The sequence below is a fragment of the Eptatretus burgeri genome, chromosome 14 (assembly GCF_056783735.1).
Source record: "Eptatretus burgeri isolate ZD-2024b chromosome 14, Ebu_testis_v1, whole genome shotgun sequence".
Taxonomy (NCBI): Eukaryota; Metazoa; Chordata; class Myxini; order Myxiniformes; family Myxinidae; genus Eptatretus; species Eptatretus burgeri.
In genome coordinates, this window is record NC_140974.1 from 55,543,561 (window position 1) to 55,555,633 (window position 12,073).

General features: G+C 44.0%; 1 protein-coding gene across 6 annotated transcripts in view; it reads left to right on the forward strand.

Annotated features, from left to right (window-relative positions):
- LOC147013243 (adhesion G protein-coupled receptor F5-like) overlaps positions 1 to 12,073 on the forward strand; it is a 104,264-nt gene that overhangs the window by 23,744 nt on the left and 68,447 nt on the right. The gene's annotated exons all lie outside the window — the stretch shown is intronic.

The window sequence follows — 12,073 nt, forward strand, 5'->3', positions numbered from 1 at the left end:
GAGACATTAGGAGATCTGTGGAAGGGAGAGGGATGGGGTGGGGAACATGGGGAATACAAGATGGACATTACAGGGACTTTCAGGAAGGAAAGCAGGGAATTTGAAGGAGGTGGGTTTGGGTGGATTATCAGGGGTAGAAAAGATCGAGGATTTGGATGGGGGATGACAGGTGGTGGTGAACAGCTGTTTTGAATGCCTGGAGGGAAGAATGGGATTGAATAGAGTGAGGGAATTTATTCCAAAGGCGGGAAAAAAGAGGAATGAAAGTGAAAGTGAGCAGTGATTCGTGATTTTGGTAGTTTTACCAGAAGGAGGTTGTTGGCAGACCTTGAGTGCCCTGCAGAAATGTGGTGGGGACATATCACAGAGAGAGCAGGGGGAGGGGGGGGCAAGGCTGGAGAGGAGAGGGTAGAAGACAGAAAGACCACTGACCAGCCTGCGGTGAGAGAGTGAGAGGCCCAAAGACTCAGCCTCATTGCGGGAAATGCCAATGATCCGAAATGCCCTGGTTTCCACAGCGTGAAGCCGAGAAAGGTGGGAGGCAGGAGCACCAGCCCAGAGGAGAGAGCAGTACTCCATCAGGCTGCGGACGACAGCTTTGTAAGTGGTCAGGAGTTCAGGTGGGCCGAGGAAGGACTGCACGATGGAGGATTCCCAGTCGGCGATTGGCTTTGGAGGTGAGGTTTGAAATGTGGCTTTCCCAGGAAAGGTCATGGCAGATAGTGAGACCCAGAAGCTTGAAAGAAAGGACTTCTTCCAGAGGATTGTTGAGAAAGTGGATGTGGGGGTTTTCTAAACGGTCCTTTCAGAGAGACATAGTGAGAGTGTGAGATTTGTCCGGATTGAAAGACATGTTCCACGTGTTGGACCAGTTTGTGATTTTACCCAGATCTGCAGTGAGCGAAGAAGCTGCTGCATGCCAGTCTGAGGGAAGACAGATGGGACGGCAGAGGGTGGAGTCATCAGCAAAGATATATAGAGGATTTTCCAGAGAGTCGGAGAGATCATTGAAGAAAACCATAAAAAGAACAGGGCCCAGAATGCTACCTTGAGGAACTCCAGCCTGGACAGGAAGAGGGGATGAAAGAACTCCATTTAGGGCCACACGTTGACTGCGACAGGAGAGGAAGTCTGCGAGCCATGAGTGGAGATGGTCTTCGATACCATATGAAGAGAGTTTGGTGAGTAGGGCAGGGTGCCAGACCGTGTCAAAAGCACGTGATATGTAGTGTTGGTCACAAAAGCAATAATCCAATAACAGATAATTATCGAAGTTCACTTTTTTATCGGAAGTTATCTTCCATTTATCGTTATCGGACAAGTTCACTTCCGATACCTCAATTTTTTTTAGTCCGATAATATTAGTCTGATGAAACGAAGCTCAGGAACATGAGGAACAGCTTTGCCGTCTGCAAGCCACTGGTCGACGTCCTGGTAGCAGCCATCGCCACCCGGTTCAACCACTACCTGAACGACCGGGACTGCCAGCTGGCAGCTGCTTTCCATCCAAAGTTCCGGCTCCACTGGCTGCACAGGTTCGACTGAAGACTAACGGTCTCTGTCAATGCCGCCATGTAGGACGAGGTCGAGAGAGCACTGAGGGTCGTGAGGGACCGGAACGGCGACAACACCACCAGCTCCGACGACAGCAGCATGCATGACGACCTCTTCGCTGGGTGGACAGCCGCTGGTTCAAGTACTAGTGTCAAGCAGAAGGCCAAGAAACTTGTCGACACCTGGATGGACATTGATGGGGAGGAAGGCATGGTCGACTCTGACTTCATGGGGGAGGAGATGCTCACCAACCTCTTCCTGAAGTACAACACCCAAATTCCGTCCTCTGCCGCCGTGGAACGGCTATTCTCTCTCGGCAAGGATATCATGAGGCCCAAGAGGTCAAGCCTGTCAGCTGAGTCTAACTTTGAGAAGTTGGTCTTCCTCAAGGGCAACCAGCACATAGTGTCATAGACTCTAAAAAGATGCATAATACTTATTTTATTCTTGGGTTTAGCATAAATAAGCCTTTTCTATGGGTTTTGAAGCTTTTCCTTGTTCTTTGAATTTTTGTTAAAAAGTAGTTATCGTTATCAGATTAACGTTAACTTCTGATAACTTTGTATTATAATTACTGGATTATCGTTATCATACTTAAAAATTGTGGTTATCGGATTATCGTTATCGAAGTTAACTTTTTGGTTATCGGTGCCCAACACTGGTGATATGTCTTGGGATATGGCTCTGATTTCATATCCGGCATTGAGGACCTCCATCCATTGTTGGGAGAGCAGAAGCAGCATATCCAGGGTAGAGTGACCTGGTCTGAAACCAAATTGATGATCGGAAATGAAGCCATTGGAGAAGAGGAAGGATTTAATGTCTGAAGCGATGATGGATTCCATAACCTTGCTGATGATTGGGAGAAGGCTGATTGGTCTGTAGTTGCAGGGATCTGTTTTTGCACCTTTTTATGCAGGGCAGTAACGTTTGCTGATTTCCAAGCAGATGGCAGATGACCTTGAGCAAATCAGAGGGTGAATAGAACAGAGAGAGGGTGAGCAAGAGCAGAAGAGCAGGTTTTTAGGACACGTGAGCTGATGCCGTCTGGACTGGTTGCAGAATCTGAGTCGAGGTTTGACAGCAAACTCTCCACTTTGTCAGAAGAAAATGACACAGAGTCCAGGGACAGTTGGGTGTGACTGGGTAAGCTGGGTAGAGAAAGTGATGGGTTTTGGACAAAAGGTTTAGCCTCAAATACCGAGTTTAGGCATTCAGCTTTTTCACGTGCGGTATCAGCAGTGCGACCATTTGAGGTAATGGAGGGGATGGAGGGGGAACATACACCAGAAACAGATTTGATTATATGCCACAAGGATTTTGAGGAGGGAGAGAGGTTTGAAAGTTAAGACGAGCTTCGAAAGATGTTGTTTTCTGGCTATCCTGCGGGTAGATACACACTTGCTCCAGCTTTATGAAAGGAAATGAGATTACCCTCATTTGGGTTTCTTTCCATGAGGCAAAGGCAAGTTGTTTCAGGACATCTGCCTCCCCACAAGCTTCAGTGAACCAAGGGCGGCAGGAAGGGTCGGACAGCTGAAGATGAGAGGGGATAAATCTGTCCATGAGGGAGTGCAAGTTTCTTTGAAAGAATTCCCAGGATGAGTTGATGTGGGAGAAAGTAGCGATAGGAGACCAGTCTATAAGTTTGATGGCTGCTTGGAGACCCTACCAGTCGGCTTGAGTGAAATGCCAGACTCGACGGCGGTGAGGTGGTTCTCTGATAATAGCCAGAGAGGTGTCCACTTTGACAAGGACGTGGTCAGAATAACCGATTGGAGCGGAGGAAGAGCAGCAGATATTGTCAGGGAATTTTGTCAAATTCAGATCCAGAAGAGATGGAGTACCATTGGTTGAGATATGGGTCGGGAAGTTGACCGATTGAGTTAGTCCCAATGAGTCACAGGAAGCTTTTACTGAACTAACATGACAGGTGAGAGAGGTACCCACACCAAGCCAACTGGCATGATGACAATTGAAGTCGCCACATATGAGCAAGAGAGAGTTTGGATGAGAAGATAGAAGTTGGTCCATGTTTTCGGATAGTGAGGTGTAGATGGAGTCATCACTGTTTGGTGGACAGTACAGTACACATATAAACATGAGGTGGGAGTGGAGGGGAAGCCATAGCCAGAGGTATTCCTGGGGGTGTGGGGGAGTGAGGGCAGTGCATGGAGAGTGAGGAATAGAGTCTTTGATGAAGAGAGCAACTCCTCCACCAGGACGAGGCTCAGGTCTGTCATACCGGAGGAGGGAGTAACAAGGGAGAGATACTTGGGAGTCAGACACGTCTTGTGGGAGGAAAGTTTCTGTTAGGCAGATTATGTCTGGTTTGTCAGTGGCAACCTGTATGGAAAGATCTGAAAGGTTTGAGCGAAGGCCCCGGATATTTGAGGTCCACACTGTTAATGAAGTGAGAGGGGAGGAGGCTTTGGGTGCAGGGGGTGGGAGGGGAGGGGGAGGATAGGACAAGGGATGAGGGGGGAAGGTAAGGAGGGTTGTTGAAAGAGTGTGGAGGATTGCAGAATAGCTAGGGGAGGGGGCCGGATGAGGAGGAGAAAAGGCTCTGTGGTGCTGGGGGAGAGGGGAAACAAGAGAAGGGGCAGAAGGCATTTGAGGAGGTGGAATCAAGAGATGGAGTTGAGAGTGCAGTGGAAGGAGGCAGCTTTGTGGATGAGAGGTAAGGTGGAAACTTTGAGAAGGGTGAGTGAGGGGGGTGAATGGTGGGAGAAGGGTGAGTGGGGAGAGTTGAGGGAGAATGGTGAAGGGGGAGTTTTTGAGAGAGGTGAGAGGGGGAGGCTTGGAGGGAGAAGAATGTGATGGTTGCTTTGAGAGTGAGGGGTGAGAGGGGTGAGTTGGCACTGAAATTGGAAAAAAGAATGGTTGATGGAAAGCGAACATTCATAGCAAACTGGGGTTTTAAAAAGTTTTAGGTCAGAGATGCGATTAAACACAATTCTTGATGGATGCAATAAAGGCGAATTCAGAGAATGGAGAGAAGAAACGCTGTAACAGTTGGATTTTTTTAGGCAAGGTATGAAGGAAAGGTTGAATTGAGAGCAGTCTGTTTCAATAGTAGAAGAGTAGTGCATTATGATACAGTAAAGAGTACCACATGTGTGAAAGAAGAAGATGAAGCATTATAAGAGATCATTTTTATTATTATTATTATTTTTATTATTATTATTGTTTGAGACAGTTTTCATCAGATTAGGTCATGGAAGTGTTGTAGAAAAAAATCGTGAGGTGAATGGCGAAATTGGATCGGTAAACGCAGGGGGTGTAAACAGATCACGTGGTTATGGGAGAAGCACTTGGCTATGGGAGGTGTATTGTCAAAAGTGAAATTATATATTTTAAATAAGGATTGTGTAACATTTGGAAAAAGGAAGGTTGAAGTAAACTCGTGGAAGTGTGTGGTGAATTTGGAACGGTAAACGTAGTGTGAAGCTGCTGGGTCGATGAAAAGTACCAGGAAGAGTAGAGAGAGACATGTGGTTACAGGAGGTGTAGAGATATAAAGGAAACAAGGAAGATTATTATTTTTTGATATATTTTTGAAGAACAGGTAAGATTCTGGAATGGGAGGTTGTAGATCGGAAGAAATCGTGAAGGTAATGGCGAGAGAGGGTCAGCTCAGTAGAATAAAGATAGTGTGCCGGCAGGAGGAAGAAGAAGAGGAAGAAGAGAGGAAGAAGCAGAAGAAGAAGAAGAAGAAGAAGAAGAAGAAGGATCGAGACTTGTGAGTGTGCAAGGATGAAGGTAGTTTTTATGCCTCTGCACCAAGGGTGCCGGAGGGGTTATGTTTCCGGGTTGTCCGTTCGTCCGTCCGTCCGGATTTTCGTTTACGCGATAACTCAAGAAGCAAATTGTAGAATTTCATCAAACTTGGTAAAAAGGTAAAGTAAGACAGGTCAATTAAGTGATTAGATTTTGGGCCAGATGTGGTAAAGGTCAACGTCAAACTCTGAAATTTCACTGTTTATGCCCTAACTCAAGAAATAAGAGACAGAATTTCATTAAACTTTGTACAAATCTAAAGTAAGACAGGTGAATTAAGTGATTAGATTTTGGGCCATATGTGATAAAGGTCAAGGGTCAAAGGTCAAGGTCAAACTCTGAAATTTTACTGTTTATGCCCTAACTCAAATATTGGACAGAATTTCATCAAACTTGGTACAACGGTAAAGTTAGACAGGGCAATTAACTGATTACATTTTGGGCCAGATATGATAAAGGTCAAGGGTCAAATATGTCAATACTCAAGTGTTTGTGTGGGAGAGCGGAGGCATACCCGTCGACTGCGCGCAGTCAAATTACTCTCGTTTTTTTATTTTTTGGGATTTAAGACAAGAAATGGTGTTTGGTTGGGAGGGATGGGGAACGTTGGAAAAGTGGGGAAGATATAAATTGAAGGTAATGGGGAGAAAATGCAAATAAACACGATCGTACACTGAGGGGACCGATGGGTCAGCCTCAAGCACCCGGTAAGACAAGGTCGACGAAAACTCACAAAATAGCATGATTTTTGAAACAAAACCAAACTAGGAACACACAGTGACATGTACGTGAGAAAATAAACAGTTAAAATGGGACAGATAACGACCGTAAACTTAACTTTGAGATCGTCAGCAGAGAGCCCTGAAGGAGACCTGCCCACGCTCCAAACCCAGAACCGGACTTGAGACGTCACTTGAGACTTTCCCTCATTGACAGATTTGGCTCAGCTGTCTTGTTAACATCTCTGCCTCACACCATTGTCAGAGATCTTCAGCTTTTCTGCTATTATTTTCATTGTGTGCACTTCTCGAAGAGTTTGGATCTTCACACGTTGTTCTGTGGAAAGGTTCTTCTTTGGTGCCATTCTGAAACCACTCATTTACTCTAAAGCAAGGGAACAAGCTGATGAAAACAAATTTCACATCTTCACCAATTTGCAACTTTTATTGTGGTTTCTTGTAATTCAAATTCATGAAACTGGTGTTGATTATTTCAATCATTTATTATTATTCACTGCACAAAAATCCACAAACTGTTTCCTCCATATCCAGTATTTTCTATGTGATAAGTACATTTTACTAGCACATGATAATATATCAAAAGTAAAACTTTTTAAATTACCCAATTTATTTTATCCGAGCAAATACCACCTGTCACTTCGCTGACAGGGATATTAAGGGGGAGAAGAGAGAGGAGGGAGGAGAGGGAGTGGAAGGGATGAGAGGGAGAGGGAGGAGAAAGGAGATAGGGATGGGGAGGGGAGAGAGAGAGGAGGCATGGGAGAGGAGGGGACAGAGGGAGAGGAGAGGAGACGCGGGAATGGAGGGAGAGGGAGGGTAAGCTGGGAAGGGGGGGAAGTGGGGAGAGCGATGCCTCACCAAATGTTGCGATACACTGCGGGAGGAAGGGGTGCGAGGAGGGGTTGAGAGAAAGAGAGAGAGAGAGGGGAGGAGGAAGAAAAAGAGAGAGAGAGAGGTGAGGGGTGGAGGTGGCATTAGAAATGAGAATGATATGTTATGCAAAAAGACTGAACACCAAAAATAAGATGACCTCATGTCAGAACAGCTGTACACATAACACAGCAGAGTTTGTAAAGTAATCCACTGGCACATCTGAAAAAACTTTGATATCACAGTTCCAGAAAATTTGTGGGAACATGAACTAAAAGCAATCAAGGCAAACATGGAAGTACCTCCTACTCACGTACGACCTTATGATCCAATCAAGCATGAACATCGAAAACGAAGCATTGCAACCAGATGTCATACTTTGGTATAAGAAAGAGAAGAAGGCATTACTATTTTGAGGTATTAATACCAGTGATTTTGGTCTAATCGATGCAGAAATCAAGAAAATGACCAAATACCAGGACCTCAACAATGAAGTGAAAACATCCTGGAAGCTGAAGAATGCCAAAGTTGTACCAGTGATAGTTGGAGTGACAGCAATGATAACAAACAACCTCAAAGAGATATTAAAAACCATCCCTGGGAATATTACGACAAAGAAAGTACAGTTGGAAGCTGCTTGGTCTCGGTGACGATCCTGAAGAGAGCACTCGGCACAAAACTTTGAGAACATAAAACTTCACAGCTTGATCCATGAATCGTGACCCCTTACTGAAATGAAGGTGGATACTTTGAGCCCACCTTTGGAGGACTTCATTCCACATTCTGAAACCCACATATAATATGTAGATACCAATCAACGACACACACACACACACACACACACACACACACACACACACACACACACACACACACACACACACACACACACACACACACACACACACACACACACACACACGAAGGTGGATACTCTGAGAGCTGGTAGGGCTCCATTTCATCTTGTGAAGCCCACCCACAACATGTGCAGATAGCAGGCAACAACAGCAAATTGCACACACACACACACACACACACACACACACACACACACACACACACACACACACACACACACACACACACACACACACACACACACACACACACACACACATTGGACCTGGGCGGGAGCATTTAAAACCCATGCTATCTACCTGTCAAAGGCCTGCATGTATACATCCGAATCTGATTTATACACACAAGTCCCCTCAACAGAGATGGACGGGTGTGGGGCTGGGGGGGTGGTTGGAAGAGAGAGATAGAGGGGTGGAGAGAGAAGAGAAAAGGGGGGAGGGGTGAGAGAGAGAGAGAGAGAGAGAGAGAGAGAGAGAGAGAGAGAGAGAGAGAGAGAGAGAGAGAGAGAGAGAGAGAGAGAGAGAGAGAGAGAGAGAGAGAGAGAGAGAGAGAGAGAAAAAGAGAGAGAAAAAGAGAGGGAAAAAGAGAGAGAAAAAGAGATCAGAGAAAAAGAGATCAGAGAAAAAGAGATCAGAGAAAAAGAGATCAGAGAAAAAGAGATCAGAGAAAAAGAGAGAGAAAAAGAGATCAGAGAAAGGGATCAGTGTCAGAAAGTGGGAGGGAGGGGGTAGAGTTGGGAGGGAGAGGGGTGAGGGATTCTGGCAGATGTGACGTCCAGTTAATCATCCATCCGAGAGACAACACACACATTGATTAATCACCCTGCCTGTGTAACACCGGGATGACAGTTTATAGCTGGGTCGCGATTCAAATCCAGGCTACACAGAGCGAGCTTGCGTTCCTCTTGGCTTTCCTGCCGTGGTGTGGCGGTTCATTATTTCAAAATTGAATTTTTTTTTTACTCATTGTGATCAAATAATTTATTTTGCCTTCTTACCTCTGGTATAGCACCATGGTATTACCATTGAAACTTGAAGAACACGCACCAAGTGCCTTCATCAAGCACTCCACAAAATATTTGAAGAAAAATTTTAAAGGCAAAATGTTAAAAAAAATTGCATTTTTGCATCAATGCCAAAGTGACAGGTTGTATAATGGAAGAATGTACAAAAAGGGGGAAACGTCATTGAAAATTAATTTTCACATTTTCAGCGAGCCAGCCACCACATGCTGCATCGCAGAACAACACGTGGCCAATGCAGGCGAGTGACCCCTGAACTTTGTTCAAGTTGATTGATGTACAGTAATCAGTGACAGTGCAAATATTGTAGAGTGCTCACCGAGTTGCTTAAGCACTCCAACGAAACGGTTGATAAGAAACGGCTCGCTTGGCACACGATTAGCAATCACCGAACCGTTATATTTACCATACACCTCCTGGAGACACCCAAAATGTCAAGTGTGTCCAAATTGGACAAATGAACACTTTTCTAGGAGAGAGAACTGCTTGTAAGTTCGACTTCTGGAGCTTAAATTTTGGAATTCTCCTTAGTTTAAAAGATTCTCACGATTATCGTATGTGAGGAAATGAAATAAAGCAACAAACGTTGACGTCTCCGTACGTTTAGAAGCATTGCAATGTACCTGGTGATTCATAGCTATGAGAAACAGGCATTGGATAAAATGAGTAAGGAAAGTGAAAATAAAAACATTATCGTTAAGAAATTGTTGCAGCCTGTTCCAAGTCAAGGCATGGTTGAGCAGGCACCGAGGATACACCTTAAGACTCCATTGAGAGCAATGACCGAGGATGCACCTGCTGAAGGATATAATTAAATAAGGCCGTTAATTATCTTCAAAAGGGGCGTTTTAATTAACACAAACACCCAATTTTCAGTCGTGCACTTCTTTCGAGTTTTCTTAGTATGTATGCAAAGTTTGAGGCTGATAGGTTTCATAGTTTTGGAGTTATGGAGGAGACACCCTGACACACACACTGACACACATGCATGCATGTACGCATATACACACACACACACACACACACACACACACACACACACACACACACACACACACACACACACACACACACACACACACACACACACACACACAGTCTGACATTCATTAGTGTAGATACTTGAAGGTAAACGTCATATGAAATTGACTTTCACAGAAATTTGAATCATTATCTACTGGTATTGTACACTTCAAACTTCCCACAAATCTTTAATGGGGAATAGCACAACAAAAGAGAAAACAAGTCTGAAGACAACGATGGTTCACGAGCGGTATTTGACGATGTAGATTGTTTCAGAAGTCAAGGATGAGACAATGTGATAATGTTTGACCAAGTTATAAAAATGATCAACATGATGTGGTACGAGTGACAGGTTATTAGTTGCAAAATGTCGAAAACCCGGTTTCGTTCAACAACTTAAAAAATTTGACCTTTGCATAACCTTTAAAGGTTACAAAACAATGTTGTGGACATTAAAATAAGGAAACAGGATACGTGCTATAGCTTATTGGTGTTAGTTCGTCGAAGAAGGTCGAAAACCCGGTTTGATTCCCACAACTTTGAATATTTGACCTTTGTGAACTTTAAAGGTCAAAGGTCAAGGATTATGACCTTTGGTGCTAAACTTCCTCTGGAACATTCCAGGAACAATATAACGTCATATAGGCTACATGGCATTTCAGACTCCTCGGATTATCCATACTTTGATGAAATCAGCGTAAAAACAAACTTGAAGGGGGCGCCACGGGCAAGGTGTTCGAGATAGAGCAAAATGGTTACAAGACTTTAGGTGGGGAATGACCTCAAGATTGTGCATAAAAAATATTGTCATCCTCGCTCTCAAAGTTTGGGCGGTCGTATGATTTTTATGTCAAAATTCGCAATTTTCTAAGTTCGTGACCTTGACCTTGTGACGAAAATGAAAAATCGAGCTCCATTGGGCTAACCAAATACTGAAACCCCTGCCAGATTCGACAAACCCCTCGGAGAAGATGGATTTTTATGTCAAAATTCGCAATTTTCTAAGTTCGTGACCTTGTGACCTTGACCTTGGGATGAAAATAAAATCTAGCTCCGTGGGGCTATGCAGGTGCCATTGGGCTAACCAAATACCGAAACCCCTGCCAGATTCGACAAACCCCTCGGAGAAGATAATTTTTTATGTCAAAATTTGCAATTTTCTAAGTTCGTGACCTTGTGACCTTGACATTGGGACGAAAATGAAAAATCGAGCTCCGTGGGGCTATGCAGGTGCCATTGGGCTAACCAAATACTGAAACCCGTCAGATTCGACAAACCCCCTAGGAGAAGATGCAAATTGAAATCGGCTACCCCCTAAAAACACATGTTTTTGGGGTGTGGCTCCACCCATAATGGGCGCACCACGCCCATTCTCAGGAAAGCACAACCAGATCATGATATAAACCTCCCACCAAAATTTTATCAGGATCGGATCAAAACCCACGGAGCTATGCTCGGGACAGACAGACAGACAGACAGACAGACAGACAGACAGACAGACAGACAGACAGACAGACAGACAGACAGACAGACAGACAACAATAACGAATATAGTAGTCACTTATATTTTTTGTGAAAATATTTTTTCATGAACCAATAACCCAAACTCTTTCACAGTACTGCATGTGAATGAATTTGATTGAGAATGAGATGTTGAGATAGATAGAGAGAATGAATGAGTGAATGAGCTTGCGAACTGATCATCCACCATGAGCAGGGAGATGCAAGCAGATGCACAGGTGTTCATAGAGTCTTATCCTTGCAACATAATATATGTGTGTGGATGGAGAGACAGAGTCGTTGAGTTTGGGCAAACTCAGGTAATACTGTTATGTATATCAACCTTGGATAAGGTTTGAAACGAATACAAATACCATTGATTCAATAATAAAAAACAAGTCTTTTTTTTTTTTAAGAACAAAACAAACAAACAAAAGCAACCTCTTCTTGAAAATATATATTACTTGCATTTTTTTGCAATGTCAAGGACACTGTCATGACCCCCACACCCCATAATTTGGCATTTTCAGAAAGGAAAACATTTTTGTAGTCACTACTAACACACACGTCAACACTTTCCTCAATCTCTCAACATCCAGGTCAGCAAGAATGCAATTCACTTCACCAACATCTTTGCTAAACACAAAGCACATTTTTCTTCTTTGTTATTCATTTATATCTCGAGACTCAAATGTCCTAACAATTCAATTATTCTTTTGTTTTGTAG